We start from the raw sequence: 21,500 nt of genomic DNA on the forward strand, positions 1-21,500 counted from the left end.
TGGCCCTTCAGAACACACGCAATTTACAGACAAAAAATACTTGTTGTGGTGGTGGTGGGCGGTAGACGCGCTGATTGGTAGTAGAAGTTTGATAGTGGTGGAGATGGAGAGCTGACAGTAGGTGTCCTCCCGCAATGAGTCTTAGGACTCCTCGGGGGTGTCATGAATAACAACAATAATAATAATAACTGTAATAAATTCCATTTTCATTTTGGCATGTGTCCTTTCCTCCTTCCAATCTAATATCACCATAGTTGAAGTCTCCCATAATAATTGCTCAGTATACACTCATTCACTAATCTGCTGATTCGTGTTGTTCACATCTTCTGAACTCCCAGGTCTATAGCAGCAACCAACAATATATTTTGTCCTATTGGTCTCTATCTCATACCAGACAGCCTGAAATGAGCCATTTCCATCAGTTCTACAATCTTCCTTAAATTCTATTGTGGTTGGTTGAAGTTCTTCAGTTATTATTAATAATACCCGTCCTCCTGTTCTTATTTCCTTTATCTTCTCTGACAACCAGGTCTCACTGATGCTGATAATTTTTGGCCAAGTAAAGCTGACCAATGCCAAAAACTCCTCTGCTTTTTTTCTGATACTTTGGGCATTCCTCTACATGCATTTTAATATTCCCTTGGGCCACCACACACACACAGTTAGATTCAAAATCTGGGAAACTGACCCGGTTGTTCACAATCGTTCCTGCACTCACCTCTTTGTCCCAGGGGGTGGCTATACACATGCTTGATTGCTTCCTCCTAATATTTGTAGTTTCCCTGGTTTTGCACTTCCAAATTCCCACTGAACAACACTGTCTTCAAGCACTTAACTCCAAAACCATTTAAGTGCAGTCTATCAGGCATATACAGGTCCTTATATGTCCATCAAATTCACTCCACACATCTATAAACTGCACACCATTCCTCATGCACAACCTTCTCATTGGCAATTATGGCCCTTCTCAATTCTGTCCTATCATACAAAGGCAGCAAACTCCCAATCTTTAATTTCTTACTCTTCGTTTTTGCTTCCTCTAACAATTCTTGCATATCTTCTCTCACTGCATGTCTCACCTTTCAAATCATCTGTGCCTCCCAAAGCAGTTAACTTGTTCACTTCTTTCTTCTGCAAAACAACATCACTTAACAACACAGTCAAAAATAAACAAAATACCACCAGTTACAGCTTCACTGATATCCTTTATCTTTTCACCCAGAAAACAGGCTTTTGTCACTTTCTCATTAAGTATACCTCTTATCATTGAATCTCCACACCATCTATTTTTTCCCAGTATTTTGCAATTTTATGCTTTTCCCATTCATTCATTCTTTCATTCTCCATTCTTCTAGACCTCATGCTAATCATTTCTCCAACCACTCAAGCTCACATTTTGTCCTGTAAAAGGGGGGGGGGGGGTTCCTGCATAAGTGTGCAATTTCTTTCCATGCTGGCATCTCATCATCATCCACATTATTACTTTCAACCACTTCCTTCAAACTCTCCTTCATATTTCATGCACTATCAGTCACTGCTTCCGCTACACATTCTCCACAACACTTCCACAATCCTGCCACTTTATTCTTCCGTTCTGACATGACTCGCATTTCTGAAACTTGCTTACAATACATTTCTGACAAATATTCTCTCCATTTTCACTTTCATACCAGAAACTATTTGCTCTCGACAACAAATACATTAAAAGCACATGCCACACTGCAATAAATCCCACAAACTGATATGACAACGCTGATGTCTTGGTCGTCAATATTCTCATATGCAACAGTGCCATAACGAAGAATGTTTCTGAAAGAATATCAAGTAATAATAGTCAAGACTCAACAACATAACTTAACAACACAGTCAAAAATAAACAAAATACCACCAGTTATGTTTAATAATATCAGCAATATCTACTAAAAAAGAATGACTTATTAGAGCAACATGTGTATGGCACTCACTACTAAGGACAGTCCTCCAATAATACTCATTGGTTTGGTCTTATGAGTAACACAATAATACATGCCTGGTTTTCTATCAATAACTTCAAAACTGATCTGTTATTTGTCACATCTCTGATTTGATAAACAATTGCATTTTGATCTAAAATATTCCTGAATGCATCTTCCTTGTGACCTTTTTTTTTTGCCATTTTTGTTTCAAAATCTTGTTTGCTAATCTTTCATCCTGCTGTTTAAAGTAACAATGCCATTTTATCTGCTTACACATTCTTGAATATTAACAAGTTCTTTTCTGATAACTTCATTTTTAATATGGTTCCACTATCAATGCCACCTGTTCACTCCCTGAATTTTCCTTAGAACTCTCATATCTGTAGTTTCCAGTCCTTGAAAGTGTTTAAGATATAAATATCTTAAAGTACGAACACTTTACTATACTGCTAGCTTGAGGTGTAGCTGGTCTATCTCTCTCACATCCTAGAAAAATTTATTGATTTGACTTTTCACCATATCTAGCTTATCTATTTCCATTTTAGCTATTTAGGCACTGTACAACAAATAGCTAAAATGAGTACAGATTTGGTACCAAGAATGCAGTTCATGTTTTTGGTTTCTTTCCAATTTAGACAGTTTTAATCTTTTTATAACTATTTTTTTTTTGTATAAAATTTAGCATGGCATAAGAATGGAATGGAATGCTAAGGTTGAGCGAATCTTGAATTTGTACAGTGTAAGCTGCTATGCAAGCAACAATTAATGTCCCAAACAAAAAGAACACCAAATATTTTGAACGCTACAGGAGGAATGAATGTGACGTAGCCTTTCTCAATACAGGGGGTCCTCGAGTTACATCGGAGATCCGTTCCTATGGACCAACGCAAGGCAATTTTTGATGCAAGTCGAAATTACCATAGCCTAAGTTACTTAATTAACCTAAAACACCTTAAAGTCATACATATATATCAAGAAACAGAACTAGGCCATAGGAAAATGAAAGGGAGAACATAATTACTGTATAGTACAGAAAAATGACAAAAATGAAACTGTAATAAAAAAACAAACATAAAAATGAGAACAATCCCCAAAATGACAAATGAAACTGTACTGATACCAAAATGACAAATGTAATGGATTTCCTTTTCTTCGACACACTGCCATCGGAAGAGTCTGCCTTATGTTCGGGAGCCATATTGAAGGGTAAAAAGTCACAAAAAAACACAAATATAAAAGTGAGAGAGCTGTAAACAAAGCACGTGGTACCTAAAGAGTGTATGCTGGGACACAAGCGATGCCACCTCTTCCAAACAAAGGGTGCGTAACGGCATATTCTTCCACTGCGCTCACAAACAAGTTCGCCCGCGATGTTTGAATTTTACATAGTGCTGCTTCAAGTCGAAAGTTATTTTTTAAATTATTTATGGGATTACCGCCGTAAAGTCAAAATGACGCATGTCGAGGACCCCCTGTATATTCAATAGTGTTAGCATTCAGTGTAAATAATTTACCAACCTCATTATCTTGAGTAGATATGTATTTATTAAGAATAACATTCTCTATGTTTCAGTCTTCATGTCAAAGCCATTTTTGGGAGCATATGTACGATGGCATAAGCATACAGTTAATTGATAAAAAAATCTTTGTTTCCTAACTGAAAGGGCATGGAACCTATAGTGGAAGTTAAATAAAAACAAGCACTAAGAAAAACACAGTATTTGTGATTTAAAAGAGCACACATTCTTGGTGCATGAGAAAATGTTTAACTACATGGGTCTGAAGAGTATGCACCATTAACTATGTAGTAGATGGTGTGTTTGCATAGCAGTGAAGCTTATCTAAAGCTCTATATTCTGAAATTTGCTGAAGTCCTATTGACAGGCTGAAGATAAGTAATGCTAGCATAAGTGTTCTGTTCTGTATAGAAACAAATTGCTGGGGGATGTAATTTGCCCAGCACTAATTTATATCAAGCCCTACATTTTAAAAATAAAGGCAGACAGGGTCTGCCTTTATTTTAAAATTTATTAGATTCATTCCAAGTTTTGACTATATGCTGATTGGCAGATGAATAACCAAAATGTCCTAAAATCACCAAGGTCATAACACACACACACACACATGCACAAATGGACTGTCACACAAAAGATGTGCCAAACTTCAGATACTTGTTCACACTGACTTTGGGTGAAAATGAGAAATTTAAAGAAATGCAAAATGAATCAAATTATTTTAATTGAAAAAATGAATCAGCTACAACAGAATAGTATTCTGTTTTGTTGTAGGACCACTATATGCAACATGGGCTTGCATATTGGCAAATAGAAAAACTTCCAACAACTATCTCTGATCCAGAGTAATTTAATAATAAGGTGTGACACCTTTTGGCTACTTGTATACGGAAATATGACTTCTGCATTACTTCAACCTTGGTATCACCTCTGGGTCTGACTCCCACTGATGAGACATCAATAAAGGTTGAAACTGGTCTAGGTAGTAACCCTTCCCAAAATGCAGCATTATACATGTCCTAAGGATATGGGCCTCAAGGGCTCACTTTGGTGAGTACTCACATGGCAAACCCGTAAACATGGCAAACCCAAGGTACCTGATGTTGGATCATGCCTTACTTCATGTAATATACATCTGTTATATTATCTGTAGACTGGTCCCTACCCTTTTTCTTTCTTTTCTTCTTGCTCGGCCTCAGCAACCCTACCACTTTCTTCTTGCAGTGACTTCACTCCAAAATGCTAATATGGTTGTGCCTTATAACACATCTTATGCTGAATCAGCTGTCGTGCAGAATAAGCAGAGCCACGTTCAGGACTTAGGCAGAGGATCCTATTCGAGAAGTATATTACAGTCTCCATAAAAAGTCAGTGATACTCTGAATGAGCAACACAGAATGTATAAGATTAATCTTAGAAGGGAATTTTACATAGGCACATAGAATGTTCGGGGTCTACAGATGGGTACTCTTGAGATTGTAAAGAGATAGATAGGTAAAAAATTGACATCCTGGGAATTACATAGACCAGATGGAATGGAGAAGGTCACTTCAAAGACAGGATGTTAAGCTAGTTGTTTATTCAGGTGGTGACTCAAAATATCATGGAGTAGCTGTGATACTGAAGACAGCTCAGGCAAGAAGCCTTCTTGGTTATAACCCCATTAATGATAGGATACTTTCTATTAGACTTAAGGCTCAGCCTACCAATGTATCAATTGTGGTAGTTTATACATCCCACATGGATAGGCCTGAAGAAAGCCCATGCTAACAGATTAGTTATTACCAATACCTGCTTCCAGAAACATCCACAATGGACCTATACTTGGACATCTAACATTGATAGGTCAAGGCACCAGATTGATTTCATCCTGGCTCTCCAGCAGTGAAAGACAAGCATCTCTGATGTGCATACTTGTCCTGGAGCAGATTGTGGTACAGACCATCAGCTAGTAAGAGCCAAAGTAAGACTAAGACTCCGAAAACTTCCAGGTCAGGTACATCCCACTAGATTGGACGTTAAGAGTGATTCTTAATGGCTACACAGAAAAAACATCAACTCGGTTAGATGATTTTTTGGAGACCAATGAGGAGAACTCACCAGAAATGCTTTGGGAAGAGCAGTCAAGGTGATAATACAGGATACAGAAGAAGAAGTATCTCAGCCCAATTAGAAGACCAAGAGACCCCATGGATATCACATTCAACATGGGAACTAATCAAAAGAAGGCAGTTGGAAAAACAAAGAGACACAGGGACTGAAGAATACAAGTGATTACATAAAGAAGTCAGAAGAGCCATCAAGCAGGACAAGGAAAAGGTTTATACTAATAAATGTGAAGAAATAGAGTTCCAGATGAGGAGGCACAATTATTAAAGGATGTTTTATTTAGTTCGTGACTTAAAGCACAAGTTTAAGCCTAAATTGAATGTCATCAAAGACAGGAATGGAGCATTACTAACAGAAGAGTTGGAAATCAAAAACAGATGGAAAGAATACTGTGAGGAACTGTACATCACAGTGGATAAAGAAAATGTGGAGACCTCTCACCAGGAAAATTTTGATTTGGAACCTCCTCCACTTAGGCATGAAGTTGAAAGAGCAGTTAAGCAGCTTAACAGCAATAAGGACCCAGGTGCAGATGAAATCCCAGCAGAGTTAATTAAGGACACAGGGGATGGAGGTATAAGAGTGTTGCATAGACTGGTTACAAGGATATGGGAGACAGGGTCATGGCCTAGAGACTGAAAGAAGTCGGTTTTCATATAAACTGTTACACAAGAAAGGTGATATGAAGGTGAAAGGTCATACGCTACATAAGAAAGGTGATATGAAGGCATGCAAGAATTATAGAACTATTAGTTTAATATCACATGCAAGCAAAATTTTATTAAAGATCATGCTAAACAGGATTGAAGCCAAAATTGAGGCAGAGATACCCAAGGAACAAGCAGGTTTTAGGAAAGGTAAGAGCACCAGAGATCAGATCCTTTGCCTTAGATAGATCATAGAAAAATATAAAGAATTCAGACTCCTTCTGGTAATGTGTTTCTTAGACTACTCTAAAGCTTTTGACTGTGTTGAGCATGTGAAACTGTGGGAAGTAATGAAAAGAATGGGTTTTCCTACACACTATCAGGTTGATAGCCAACTTGCATAGGCAGCAAGAAGCCACAGTAAGAACAGGTGTTGGATTGACTGACTGGCTTCAAGTTGGAAAAGGAGTTAGGCAAGGATGTTTACTTTCTCCGCACTTGTTTAGTATATATACGGAGGACATCATGCGTGAAGCACTGGATGAGCTCAGGACAGGAATTGGGATAGAAGGTATGCTGATGATACAGTAATCTGAGGTATGCTGATGATACAGTACTCCTTTGTAATGACATGGAAGAACTAAGACTAATTCTTGACAAAGTTAACAAGATCAGTAATAACAGAGGACTTCAACTCAATCCTAGCAAGACAAAAATTATGGTTCTCAAATACAAACAGAGAAGCTCTTGAGAAACTCAAAGGAAATACAAACCTGAGCTCTTGAGTACCTTAATGGAGAAAGAATTGAGGCAAGTTTGAGTACCTGAGATCCATTATTAATGTGAAGAACTGCTGTTCAGAAGATATCAGAAAAAGTCATTCCAAAGTTAGGAATGGCTAAAGCAACAGTCAGAGACCTGTCTAAAATCTGGAGGGATGGATCTCTCTCCATGGGAACAAAGTTGAGGATTTTTGATGCAGTTGTTTTTCCAACAGGAACTTATGGATGTGAGACTTGGAACCTAAACAAGTCAGATAAGAAACAGATATCTGCTTTTGAGATGTGGTGTTACAGAAGGCTGTTGAGGATATCATATACTGAAAGGCATACAAATGAATGGGTGTAAGAAAAGATCAGTAGAACTTTAAAGACTCCTTAAGGATATTGACAGAAGAAAGTTAAAATATTTTGGATGCATAGAAAGGATGGAAGGGGGGTGGGACTTCTCAGAAGAGTAATAGATGGTAAAGTTCCCGGAAAAAGAGGAAGGGGTAGACCATCAATGAGATGGATGGATGGTGTGTGTGTGTGTGGAGTGACTGATCTTCAGAGAGTTGAGGCCGCAGGAAAAGCAAACAACAGGACTACATGGCAAGGCCTGGTGTAGCACATCACCAAGCATCGGAGTGACCATACGGCATCTGTAGATGCCCAGTGAACATAGAGAGAGAGAGAGGGAGAGAGAGTAAGGATATGTGGTTTGCACTATGGGATGCTAAGGCAAGTGATGAAGTCATTAGCTTCTGTATACGAGTTGTCAGTCCTGAAATTACTTCAGGTGCAAACTTTGTTTGCTTATACTTGGATAAAGGATTAAACCAAGAATATAGTTTCTTGGCATCTTTAATTTATACCCAATTATGAAATTTGGAGGTGGCAGTGTGATGGTATGGTCAGGTTTTTCCTGGTTTGGTCTCAGACCTCTGAGGTGCCATGAACACTGAACTCTGAAAGGTATCTGAACATTCTGGACAATGTAATGCTTCCTACTTTGTGGCATTTCTACAGAACTGACATTGTCTCTTTCAGCAAAACAATGCACCGTATCATAAGGCTGCTGCTGTAACTGCATGATTTGTAGATATGAATGTCACCACACTTGAGTGGCCTCCACAGAGTCCTGATCTCAACCCTATTGAACATTGTGGGATGAACTCTAGTGTCGGGTGAGGTCAAGGGATATCCGTCCCACAACAGTCCAGGACTTCATTACATGCCTACAGGAAGAATGGTCTAAAATTCCCATTGATCGCTATTGTATGCTTGTGTAAAGTATGCCTCATAGGATTGCTGCAGTCATTGCAGCAAAAGGTCCTACATCTTATTAAGTTAGGCATCATGGCTGTTTGTTCCTCACACTATTGTGTCTGTTGACTTCTTTCCAAGCACCATATAATGGCAATGGAGGGAAGGTCAGCTTTATGAATTTGAGACCAACCACCCCAAAAAGAGAAAAATTAAAAGGTGGGATTGATTTATGCCATATTTTCTAAGTCAGACTAATATCTGACTTTATTGTTAAATCCATTATCTAATTGAGACAGATCACTATCAGTAAGTTCATAAGTTTGTGATAAATTATCATAATTTCAGAATTTATTAATGTTATCATGATTTGTCAAGGAATACTGTTTCATCATCCTTATAGGAATTTTGAACAATTTATTCCAGTTATTCTTAAGAATACAGAATACATGGTAACATAATTTTCTACTTCAGGATTTGATGGGGAGGAACAACAGGGCATCACCAGAATCTATGTAAGAATATGGTTAGTAAGAGCATTAAGACTAAACTTTTTGATTAGGAAGTGGTGGATGAGTGGAATGCAGATGTGGTGGTGAGAGAGCTTTCGTCAGTGAACAAGGAGAGAAAGAGAGATAGGATAGGCAATGTGTACATAATGGTTAGTTGTGATCTTAATTAGTTTTTGCACTCCGTGGAGATATTCGTGTTTCCATTTCTACCATAGAGTTTTAGTGTTTTGCATAGTTTGTTCCCCTACCCTGGGCACTTCATCATATATATACCTTTTCAGTATCAATAAAACTTAAACATCCTTGTTATATTTCCCAAAGTTTTAGGGTTGCTTTCCTCAGAGTGCTAGGGTTTCACTTATCAAAAACATAACTTGCCTGGAACATTTCTGGCAGTAGCAATATATTTAATTATTATGTATAAAACAGGAAATGGACAATTTTCTTGTTCCATCAACTCAATATAAGAAGATACAAATCTTGATTAATAAAGAGATGCACACTGTATGAAAGATCCAACAACACTTGATTCAAGTTATGTTCAACATATTTTATGCAAATCCCACCTACAAAAGACTGTAAACTTATAGCACATATAGTACTATGGTTAGGTAAGTGTTGGTAATGACCTATTACATGAAATTAATCTGTCGAAGTAACAAGCAGAATTTTGATGATCAAGGAATGGCAAAATCAAAGAATGGCATTTGCTGGTTAAAGGTACAACAATATTAAAAAAGACAGATAAGAAACTACATGATGCTATTTAATAATGACTCCAAATTCAACTTGGAGTTTTATTGTATAATGAAAACAGAAACCTATGTTGTTGTGGCACAAATCAGTGATTCATTCTGTTAGCATGAAAGAAACTTATGAAAATATCAATATAAAAATCTTAAGTATTATGATAATATAAGAAATACTGTTGGTTAGTATGTAGCAATTTGTAGGTAATCACATTTCTGCATGGCTTCTAAGGTGGTTTTTTACCATCTGTTTTTTCTTACTTATGGAATAATTGAGCAATAACAATATTTAATAACTGATTCCTGAGAAACACAATATTGAAAATATTATTACCTCTTTCTCTTTTTGTTTGTTCATGCAAAGCAAACAAAAGTAATGGTTTTACATTAAAGCAAAGTTTCAAAAACTGAATGATACACAAAAAAGTCAAAGAAATTAACTTTATTGGTTGTAAATAAAACCCCAATGAATTAACTACATAGAAATCCTCCTCCACATCATCATCATCAATTTCCTGATATGTACCCCCAAGGGGTGTTCAGGTTACTATGACAACGCTACATGATTAAGTTCACATTAATCTCGTATTGACAATTTTCCTCCAAATGAATCTATTACTTGTGAGCACTCCAATATTGTCGTATCTAACATTTCGTGCTTATAAGGAATTTCTAACAATCAATCCACTTAGACTTTGGTCTTTCTCTGAGTCTCTTTTCTGCCATCTTGGCATCAAACTGATGTTTTGCTAACATTCCTCACCCATTTTATTTAATTGGCCATACCACCTTAGATTATTTCTGCTGACTTTGAATACTAATAATGCCAAGTTCCTTTCTAATATCTTCATTTTTAATATGATTCAGCCATTGATGATGTCAGTTCACACTAAATTTTTTTTCAGAACCCTCATATCTGTGGTCTCTAGTCTTGGATCAAGTGCTTTATTTCTAACCCAACTCTCTGATTCATAAAACTGGTTTGAACACTGTCCTGTATACTGCTAGTTTGGTGTTTTGGCTAATTTCTCTTATTCCATATAAATTTATTTAGCTAGCTACCCACCATACCAGCTTTGCTTATTCTATTGCCTATTTCGAGACTTAACCTGCCATCTTCACTAAAAACTGTGCCTAAATATATTGAAATATTTGTTCTATAGGATCTCCATTCAAAATGCTGCTGAAGTTTTCTATGCCCCTGCCTATTTTTCATAGTTTTGGTCTTTTTATTGCTGATTTTCATGTTCATGCCAAATTTTTTACAGCTGTTATTCAATTTAGAAAATCCTGGAGACTTTCACTAGATATATTTAGGAGTACATCTGCAAAAAGCAAAGAGCTAAGTTTGATATCTCCAATTCTAATATTAGGCCTAAAGCCACTTTCTTTCATAACGTGATTCATATAGATGATGAATAAGAGTGGAGATAATGTGCATCCCTGTCTTACCCCTGATTTTACATCAAGGCCATCTTCCTGTGTTTCCTTCAATTCTAACTGCTAACTGACAACTTAAATATAGACTATGTATTGTTCTGTATAACGTTCCATTCACCCCATATAATTGGAGTGTTTTGAAAAACTTTTCTCTGGGCACTTTGTCATATTCCTTTTACAGATTTACAAAACTTAAGTATAGATCCTTGTCATATTCCCATGATCTCTCAACTATTTGTCTTAAAGGGAAAATCTTATCTTGACAACATGTATTTGGTCTGAATCCAGCTTATTCTTCTCCAAGTTTCTCTTCCACAATCTTTCTCAACATCTTTTCAAGTATATATGCATAGATCTTACCTGGAACACTTAACAGAAAAATTCCTCTATAATTCTCTAATTCAGCTTTATTCCCGTTTTTTTTTTATAGATGGATACTGTGCAAGCTCTACCCCCAATCATTGGGAATTCAACCTTCTGACCAGGCCCTTTGAATTATTCACAATAGCCAATGGAAAACTTGATATCCATCTCCATACTAAAGCATTTCTGGTCTAATATCATCTACTAAAGCTGCCTTTCAACATTTCAAGTTTTTTCTACCTCAAGTATTGATACATACTCCTCTTTGCATTCCTTGCAAAAATTTTCTAGTATTCTGTCATTGCTTGATTTGTTTAACAGTCTTTCAAAGTAATTACTCCAGACAGACCAGGATATCCTTATCTTCAGGTATCTTCTTTTTCTCTTCAAGAATTAGGCATTTGCCTGTTCCATCTTGTTGCTGGTCTTCTTCTCCCCCCCCCCCCCCTTTGGTTGTATCTAACCACCTCTTTTGGTGTCCAATATCTTTCCATCTTCAGTTTTCATGTCACTTTATTATCTTTGATTCATTTTACAGTTTGGTTCTTGTTTTCAATTTGTTTCATTTTTTCTTCAATAATGTTTGTATAGGTGAGTTTATAATTTACTTGTAAAAGCACTTTCAATTATAAATCCTCTGTACACTCATCCTGAACCAGCATAATGATATGAACAATGAGGATTTTCTTGTGTCTTCTCTCTTCATTACTTGTGCACATCTTTATGTTGAAACATGGTGTTAGTAATGACTAGTCTGTGTCCTGAGCAGAAATCCAGTAAATACTTATTACCATTAGCTTTGTCCTTTTCTCCAAATTTTCCCAAAATATTCCTATTTATTTGGTGGGATTTGTTTGACTCTACCGTTCAAATCTTTTTCCATTTTCTTTATGTCAGCTGCCCATTCTAATGACTCAAAAAATTCCTTCATTTCTTCCTTAGAACCATTGGGGAGAATCATTATCATCATCAAATTCCTGCCATTTACTCTCAAGGGGTATACAGGATATGATAGTACTAGATGAAAAAAACTACATCATTACTAACTTCCTATCTACAATTTTCCTCCAAATCAGTCTGTTACTTGTCAAGACTCCAACATTATCAGATCTTATATTTCTATCGTCTAAGGCACTTTGTACCGTAATCAATCCACCTATATCTTGGTCTTCCTGTGGGTCATTTTCCTGCCAACCTGGCAGAGAACACTTGTTTTGCTAACCTTTCCTTGCCCATTCTGTTTAAGTGACCATACCACCTGAGATTAGCTCTGCTAATGCATTCCTGGATGCTGACAATGTCAAATTCTTTCCTAATATCCTTGTTTTTAATATGATATTGCCATTGATGCCATCTGTTCACACCTCTAATCTTTCTCAGGACTCTCATATCTGCGGTCTCTAGTCTTTGGTCAAGTGTTTTATTTCTGACCCAGTTCTCAGATCCATAAGTTAAAACTGGTTTGAACACTGTCTTGTATACAGCTAATTTGGTGTTCCAACTAATTTCTCTCTTATTCCATATGAATTTATTCAATTGACTTCCCACCCTACCAGCTTTGCTGATTCTGTTGTCTATTTCCATATTTAATTTACCATCTTCACTAAAAATCGTGCCTGAGTAGCTGAAATGTTTTACTTGTTCCACAGGTTCTCCATTCACAACACAGTTGACATTTTCAATGATTCTGCCTATTTTCATTGTCTTTGTCTTTTTATTGCTGATCTTCATACCATATCTATTACAACAGCTATTCAATTTAGTCAGAGAATCTTGCAGACTTGTAGCGGATTTATTTAGAAGTATAACATCGTCTGCATAAAGCAAAGAGCATACATTAACATCTCCAATTCTGATATCATGTTTAATACCACTTTCCTTCATAATGTGATCCATATGGATAATGAATAACAGAGGGGATAATGTACATCCTTGTCTCACACCAGATTTAACATTAAACCATCTTCCTGTACTTCCTTCAATTCTAACTGCTGACTTACAACTCAAATAAAGACTAAGTATTGCTTGATATAATGCCCCATTGACACCATATAACTGCAGCGTATTGAATAGCTTCTCTCTTGGCACCTTGTCATATGCCTTTTCCAGATCTACAAAACTTAAATACAGATCTTTGTTATATTCCCATGCTTTCTCGACTATTTGTCGTAAAGTGAAGATCTGATCCTGACAGCCTCTGTTTGGCCTGAATCCAGCTTGTTCTTCACCAAGCTTTTCTTCCACAATTCTTCTCAACTGTTTCTCAAGTATACTTGCATAGATCTCGCCAGGAACACTCAGTAGGGAAATACCTCTGTAATTCTCACATTCAGTTTTATTTCCCTTTTTATATATGGGTACTATGAGAGCTCTACTCCAATCATCGGGAATTTGTCCCTCCGTCCAGGCTTCCTGAACTATGCAATGCAGCCACTGTAAGATTTATACCACCATACTTCAGCATTTCTGGTCGAATATCATCTACTCCAACTGCCTTTTTTCTCTTTTAGAGATGATAAAGGCAGTTGGAGTAGATGTCACCTTTATCATCTCTTTTAGAGATGATAAAGGTGACATTTTCATGTCACCTTTATCATCTCTAACTCCTTTTACAGCACTCTTTCCTCCATTCCTAAGCTTCTTCAACAACCTCCAGAATATCTTACCACCTTCTTGATATTTATTTTCTATGTTCTTGCCAAAGTCCTCCCATGACTTCTGTTTAGCTAGTTTTACACAGTATTTAGCATTCTTGCATTTGTCTTTGTATTCTCTAAGAGCACAAGCTGACTTATTTGACAGGAACTTTTGATATGCTTTCTTCTTTTCCTTCACTGCCTCTTTAACGTCCTGTGTCCACCAGGGAGTTCTATTTTTTTTATCCTTGCAGACAACCTCACCACATGCCTCTCTGGCAGAATCAATCAATGTTTTCTTCAGAGTTTGCCACTGAATCTCCAAGGTTTGATTCCTGTTCTCAAACTCTTTCATTTTTTCTTCAATAATCTTTGTGTATTTTAGTCTACAGCTCACATCTGAGAGCTGCTCAACTTTTATTCACTTTAAAACTTTCTTACATGTTATTCTTTTCAATATGAAATTCAATTTTATCCTGCTCAAGACTAAATAGTGATCACTTCCAATTTCAAATCCTCTGTACACTCTGGTGTCCTGCACCAGGGAGAAAACATCACTATCAACAATAACATAGTCAATGAGACTTTTCTTATTCCTTGCCTCTTCTCTCCATGTGAATTTGTGCACATTTTTATGTTGGAACATGGTGTTAGTAATAACCAGTCCATGTCCTGAGCAGAAATCCAACAGATATTTGCCATTATTATTAGCTTTGCTCTTTTCTCCAAATTTTCCCAAAATATTTTTGTATGTCTCACAATCATTTCCTACTCTGCTATTTAGATCCCCAACAAGGACCAACTTTTCCTTTTTTCATTGTGTCAGTTGATTTTTCTAAAGCCTCAAAAAATTCCTCCACTTCCATAAGGGAGCATAGGCATAAATACGTTTCAATGTCCATTTCCCATTTTGAAGTCTGCCCACTCACTACTCCTTCCTTTCCTTGATCATTATTGCCTGAAAATAGTGTCAATTATGTCATCGTGGTACTTTTCTGATTCTTCAGCAAGTTCAATTTACTCTCCGTTAATACTCCCTATATTGATGGTTCCCATCTTCAGTTATTCTGATGTTGAGTTTATTCTTTCTTTTCTTATAGCTAAAAGTGGAGAGCTATCAATAACTGATAGATAAACTATTGCACTACTATCAAAATTAAGATCCAAATTCACTAAAATAAACTTTCACATATAATTATTATTATTTGCGACTACTTCATGGAGTCCTTAGACTCAAAGAGAAATTAAATATTATGCCAAGTACTATCCAACATTTCTACGATATCTATCATACTTTGCTTTGAATTCATTCACAGTCAACTGACACCCACAACAGACTTTTTCAACCTATTGCACTCATTTACCACTCTCCAAGTAAAAAATCTAGTCTTGACACCTATGCTAATTACACTCTTGCTCAGTTTCCAAGGATGACAAGTTCTCCCCACTACCAGACTTGTTCTAAAAAATTTTAATCTGTATTAATCTTGTAAAAACTGTTCAGTAATTTGTGTCTCAATCATATAACCCCTTTGCCATCTTGGTCACTCGTCTCCCCCAAGAAACCCAGGTTGATCAAATCTGTGCACAGTAGGTCAAGATGGGGGGGGGGGTCTTACTAAGGCTGTATAAAGAGGTATAATAAGCTTCTTGTGTCTGCTCACCAAGGTATTCTTCAGTAAACAAGTAATCTGATGTGCTGCTTTAGCTACTTTTGTAATATGTCCTCTAAACTTTAACTCCCTACCCACTAACACCTCCAAATCCCTGGCTTCAGTTTCTTGGAGTACAGTTCCATCACTATGGTACACAGTTTTCTTTTGACCCAAAGTGCATAAATTAAACTGACACCCATTTTTCCTTTTCCCAGACTGCATCTATCCAAATCATACTGCAAAATTTTAACATCTTTATTAACTACTGATCTACCCAATTTTGCATCATCAGCAACTGAATACTTTCTCTCAGATCCTTTCCTATATCATTAATGTACAAATTAAATAGTGACCAAAAAGAACAGAGCCCTGTGACATGCCACTGGTCATAGGCCTTCTACTGGATGCTAGTGATGAATAAATTACTCTCTGATATCTCGCCATCAACCACCCTCTTATCCACAAACTTTATATCTATCCCCATGTGATGCAATTTATTGATCAGAATTTCATGTGGTATCCTGTCAAAAGTTGTAAAAGCCCTTGCAAAGTCCAGCAGTATCAGCAGTGTAAACTCATTCTCTCTCTATTGAACTTAGCTGGCACTGTATTATAAAACATTAGCAAGTGCCAGAAGGGGTAATCGACTTGTAAGAGAGACAAAAACAGTATGAAAGGAAATTAGCAGTACAGGCCAAATATAATCTCAAAGAGTTCTTCCTGTATATTGCAAGAAAAAGAAGAATGTTCATGACAGAATGATTTTAATGAATTCTGATAGTAGGAAGTAACTGAATCAGACAAAATAGTGGAAAACATTAGCAAGTTACTTTACTGAGGCATGATCTATCCTTCCCAAAACTGTGTTGCACCCATATAGTATTCCATTTTGTCTATCCATTTCTGTATTTTGCTCTTGACCAACTTTTCCAGTACCTTGACTACAACTCCTGATATGCTGATCAGTCAGTAATTTACAACATTATTCTTGCAGCAGAACTATTTTCCCCTCTTTACATCCCTTGGGGGTAACCAAGAGCTGACACTTAGATGTCAGCTCTTGGTTACCCCCATATACAACATGGGCAAAAGCAGTGCCAATTCCTAGCACCTTCTAGTGAAATTTGAGCAGATATACTGTCTAATCTCATAGTAACTGAGGTAAATGAACACCTTCATTTACCTCAGTTTCCATATAAGCCTCTGCCTCTCTTGTTACTGCAACATCCCCACCTAGATGATATACTCTTGCAAAGTGTTCATTTAGTAATTCCACTATTTTGTCCGATTCAGTTACCTCCCTACTATCAGAATTCATTAAAATCACAACTGCCATGAACATTCTTCTTTTTTACTTGCAATATACAGAAAGAACTCATTGAGATTATATTTGGCCTGTACTGCTAATTTCCTTTCATACTGTTTTTGCCTCTCTTACAAGTATAACCAATTATCCTTCTGGCTTATGCTTAGTACTGCTGGTCACCTTTCTCCTTTAATTCTCTCTACAAATTTTTCTTGTTTTGTTACTCCAGCTTAATGATGGTATTCATCCATTTAACTTCCACTTGATTTATTCTTCTTACTCTAGGTATGCAGTTTGCCACTGCTTTACTCAAACACTTCTTTACCACTCATGTAGTACTATCATAATATCCTGTACACCTCTTGAGGGAGATGTCAGGAATTTGACGATAATGATGATGAAGAAACAAAAATTATGATAGACTGGTACCAGTTTGTAAGGGTATCATAGGTAAAAAGAAGTCACTGAACTGACATGGAATGATTTCTTTGCTTTCTCACAACTTCTCAGTGATGTGCGGGTTACATGAAATCTCGACGATGAAGGAAAGTGCAATGGCTCAACATTAAATGGCCATAGTACACCTCAGCTTTAGGCAAAAACCTACTTCAAGTGCAGCTTAAATGCTGAAACACTATTTTGAACTTCAGATCTAAAGAGAAGAAGAAAAGGGAGACCTACTGGAGCAAACTTGGTAACTGCACACTCTCTTATGCAATGCCCTTGGAAATAAATCCTCTTAAGAAATGAAATCTCTTATTAGTATTGTACCTTCTAGATGCATATTGTGAAGATTTCTGCAAGACTTTACTGACAAGCAGTGATGCAAGGGAGTATGATGAATAAATATTATGCACGTTTTTTTTTTTAATTTATTTTCATGTTCCTGTTTTTTTTCTTTTGCTAGAGGAAACAATTCCTACATCCATAATAAAATTGCTGATATGTATCCTTATATAATTAAGTTTACATCATCATTAAGTTACTATCAACAGTTTTCCTCAGGAGTGGTCCGCTATTTGTCAGGACTTAAATTTTGACTTTGATAAAGTTAAAATTTAAAAATTTGATGCTGTTAACATTCCTGAATGCTAACAGCATCAAATTCCTTCCTGATAGCATCATATTTCAAACCATTCTACTGATGCCACTTGCTTACTCAGTTTTCTTAATAAAAAGTTATTAGAATGTCAGTATTCTAATAACTTTCATTTCTAACCAATTCAAAGAACCATAAGTTAAAATTGGTTTGAATACTGTCTTGTATACATCTAATTTACTAGTTTAACTAATTTCTTTATTCAATATAAATTTATCCAATTGGCTTCCCAAGAGACTACCTTGGCTCATTCCAGTATCTACTTCCAAATTTAATTTCTCATCTTCACTAAAAATTGTGCTTAAATAGCTGAAATAATTTACTTGGTGCATTCGTTCACCACTGAGAATGTAGTTGTTTCCTGTCTATTTGTATTTTGTGTTTATTGATGATTTTCATGTTAAACTGTTAATGAATTTAGTTAAAGTCCTTAAGACTTGCACTGGATTTATTTAGGAACTTACTGTAAGGAGCCAAGTTCAATGTTAGTTCTGATATCAGGTTTCATGCAAAATTTTTTTTCATACATGTAGAAAGATTTAGGTGTTACTGATGATAATGTTTTATGGTATAAACACCACCAAGAAAGGGAAAAAATACATATTTATTAAACTCATTAATATTTTGCTAGTTTTATAATAGGGATGCACAGACCGCAGCCCACACGTGGCCCTCCGTTGATTTGCTGGCAGCCTGCCTGACCGTGTTTTATTTTAACTTTAACAAGCTACACAATAGGTAATTTTTAAAAATGGTACATGCGCAAAGCAAAGTAGCTGCGACGTCACGATTGCCTGTTTACTTACGATAATCGGTTAGTAATAATGTTAACAAATTTTATAATTTGTCTATTTGTCATATGAGTATTTTGTTTTCATAGGTTAATCAACCTACAATTAATTATCATCCCGAAGAAACAGTAAAAAATAAATTCTACAATGGATAAAGCAGGGCCAAGTAGGAAACGCAAACTACAGGATGAAAAACGGCAGTTTCAGGATAGCTGGAACCGAAAAATATGGTTTTGTGCAGTTGTTTAATGATATCGTGTGCTTGATTTGCAAAAGTGCTGTAGCTATACCAAAAGAATGCAATATAAGGAGACACTATGAAAGTCTGCATTCTACATTTTCAAATCTACCCGAATAACTACGTAAACAAAAGATTTCATTTTTGAAATGAGAATTGACAGGTCAGCAAGTGATGCTTACAAAACCTATTCAAGATTCGGAAATCGCAACAGAAATAAGTTTTGAAATATCTTGCCCCATAGCAAAAAGGTGCCGACCATTTACAGACAGAGATTTCGTTAAAGATTGCCTTGAGATAGCTGCTAAAAAATTTGTCCTGAATCAGCCAAAAATGTTGAGAAAATTCAGTTAAACAGCATGACTGTGCAAAGAAGAATTACTGCAATGTTGGAAAATGTAAAGAACCAATTAACATCTTATTCAAAGAAATTTGCCTATTTTTCATTAGCTATTGATGAATCAACTGACATTACTTCCACAGCCCAGTTGTTAGTATTTGCACGTGGAATAATGCAAGAGTTTGAGGTAAGTGAAGAGCTGAATGGAATGAGTTCATTGTCAGATCAAACGAAAGGTAATGACACATGTTCACTGGGTTTTTGGAACAGTGTTCCAAAATTGATTTAGATCTGACAAAATTATCAGGTATCACGACTGACAGAGCTCCTTCCATGATAGGAGCTAATTCTGGATTGGTAACATTATTGAAACAGTATTTGGGACGGCACGACAATGAGTTGATACAATTCCACTGTATAATCCACCAGGAGAGCTTGTGCCCTAAGAAACTTGGATTTGAACATATCATGAAAGTTGTGGTTTCAACGATTAATTTTATAAAATCCTGTAGCCTTAATCACCGACAATTTAAAGTTTCTTGAAGACATTGAAAGTGAATATGGCATCTTAATTTTTTACACAGAAGTGAGGTGGCTAAGTCGTGGACAAACATTGGAGTGGTTCCTAAATTTAATTGATGAAATTGAAATCTTCATGACTGAAAAAAACAAAAACATCCCTGACATAAAAAATCCGGATTGGTTATGTGACTTAACCATTCTGGTTGACATTACTAATCATTTAAATACATTAAATACACGACTTCAGGGCAAAGATCAATTGGTTACTCAACTTTACAGCCACATTTTGTCTTTTCAGTGCAAGTTAAATCTATTTCAAATTCAATTGAAGTCAGGGAATTACATAATTTTCCTAATTATAAGAAAGTTTCTGAAAAGTTCAATGTCAACTTCAAAACTGTGTATGTTGAAAAGATTGATAACTTGATATCAGCCTTCAAGGATCAGTTTTCTGATATTAAAAAAGTGAAACCGTTGCTAGATTTATTTAGCAATCCTTTTGCCATTTTGCCTGAAAATGCACTTGAATCAGCACAGCTTGAACTCATCGACATTCAAAATGATGAGAGCCTGCGAAATAAATTTAATGAAGGCAATTTATTAAACTTTATCGTTGTGTCGATAAAAACAATTATAAATGGTTGCTAGATAATGCAGTAAAATGTGCAAGTCTCTTTGGCTCAACATATATTTGTGAACAAACTTTTTCAGTCATGAATATTAACAAATCAAAAAATAGGAACCGCTGATGAAATTGACTGATGAAAATTTAGAATCAATTTTGCGGTGGGCTACTACAAAACTCAAACCAAATATCAAAACAATGCAATGTCACGCATCAAATTAAATTCACTTACTTTTTATTACCTTTTTTGTAACAATTATGATAGTTATAAATAAAAATAAACAATATATGGTAGATAACTTTGAAGGTTTTTTTTGGCGGCCCTCCCATAAGTAACAGTGGAACTATGCGGCCCTCGGTCTTAACAAGTTTGCACATGCCTGTTTTATAACAAGCATCAGCAGAGCACAATTATAACTGTGATAGGTGCACAGCACTAGACTACTTAATTGAGGAAACCAATTTAAATTATAACTGACAACAGAACTAATGTCCTTACATGGCACTCTCTATGGGTCGAATAACCACAAGGTTAATTTAGAAAAGTCAAGGCAGGTATTAAAATGATAGTTGCCCAGATCTTTGGTAAATTAATGCAACCATATTTGTTGAGGTTAGGAGAGCACTTCTTACTAATGCTGATTAGTAAGAAGTGCTTAAAATTCAGTCTGACATGTCATTATTCATCATTTCTCCTCACTTTCATTAACTTCTCATTTCTACTGCAACAATTCCTATTTTTCCCAAATAACTCACTACTGTCCACATCATATGCCTTTGAAAACTTACATTCACATTTACTTCAGTTTTAAAATGCCATGCCTCTCTCACTGCAGATCATTTTCTTACAGGAATCATAATGTATCTATTATCTCACTCCCATATCCACAACCCACCTCATACACTCATATTCTCCTTCTATCTCAACAACCAGTCTCTTACATTCTGTTTTTCTCTGCCTGACAAGTAGAC

General features: G+C 36.1%; 1 protein-coding gene across 2 annotated transcripts in view; it reads right to left on the bottom strand.

Annotated features, from left to right (window-relative positions):
- LOC150107409 (5'-deoxynucleotidase HDDC2) overlaps window positions 1–21,500 on the bottom strand; it is a 74,634-nt gene that overhangs the window by 42,036 nt on the left and 11,098 nt on the right. The gene's annotated exons all lie outside the window — the stretch shown is intronic.

This window comes from Typopeltis vanoorti, chromosome 4 (genome assembly GCF_054136105.1).
Source record: "Typopeltis vanoorti isolate ZY-2024b chromosome 4, IOZ_Tvanoo_1.0, whole genome shotgun sequence".
Taxonomy (NCBI): Eukaryota; Metazoa; Arthropoda; class Arachnida; order Uropygi; family Thelyphonidae; genus Typopeltis; species Typopeltis vanoorti.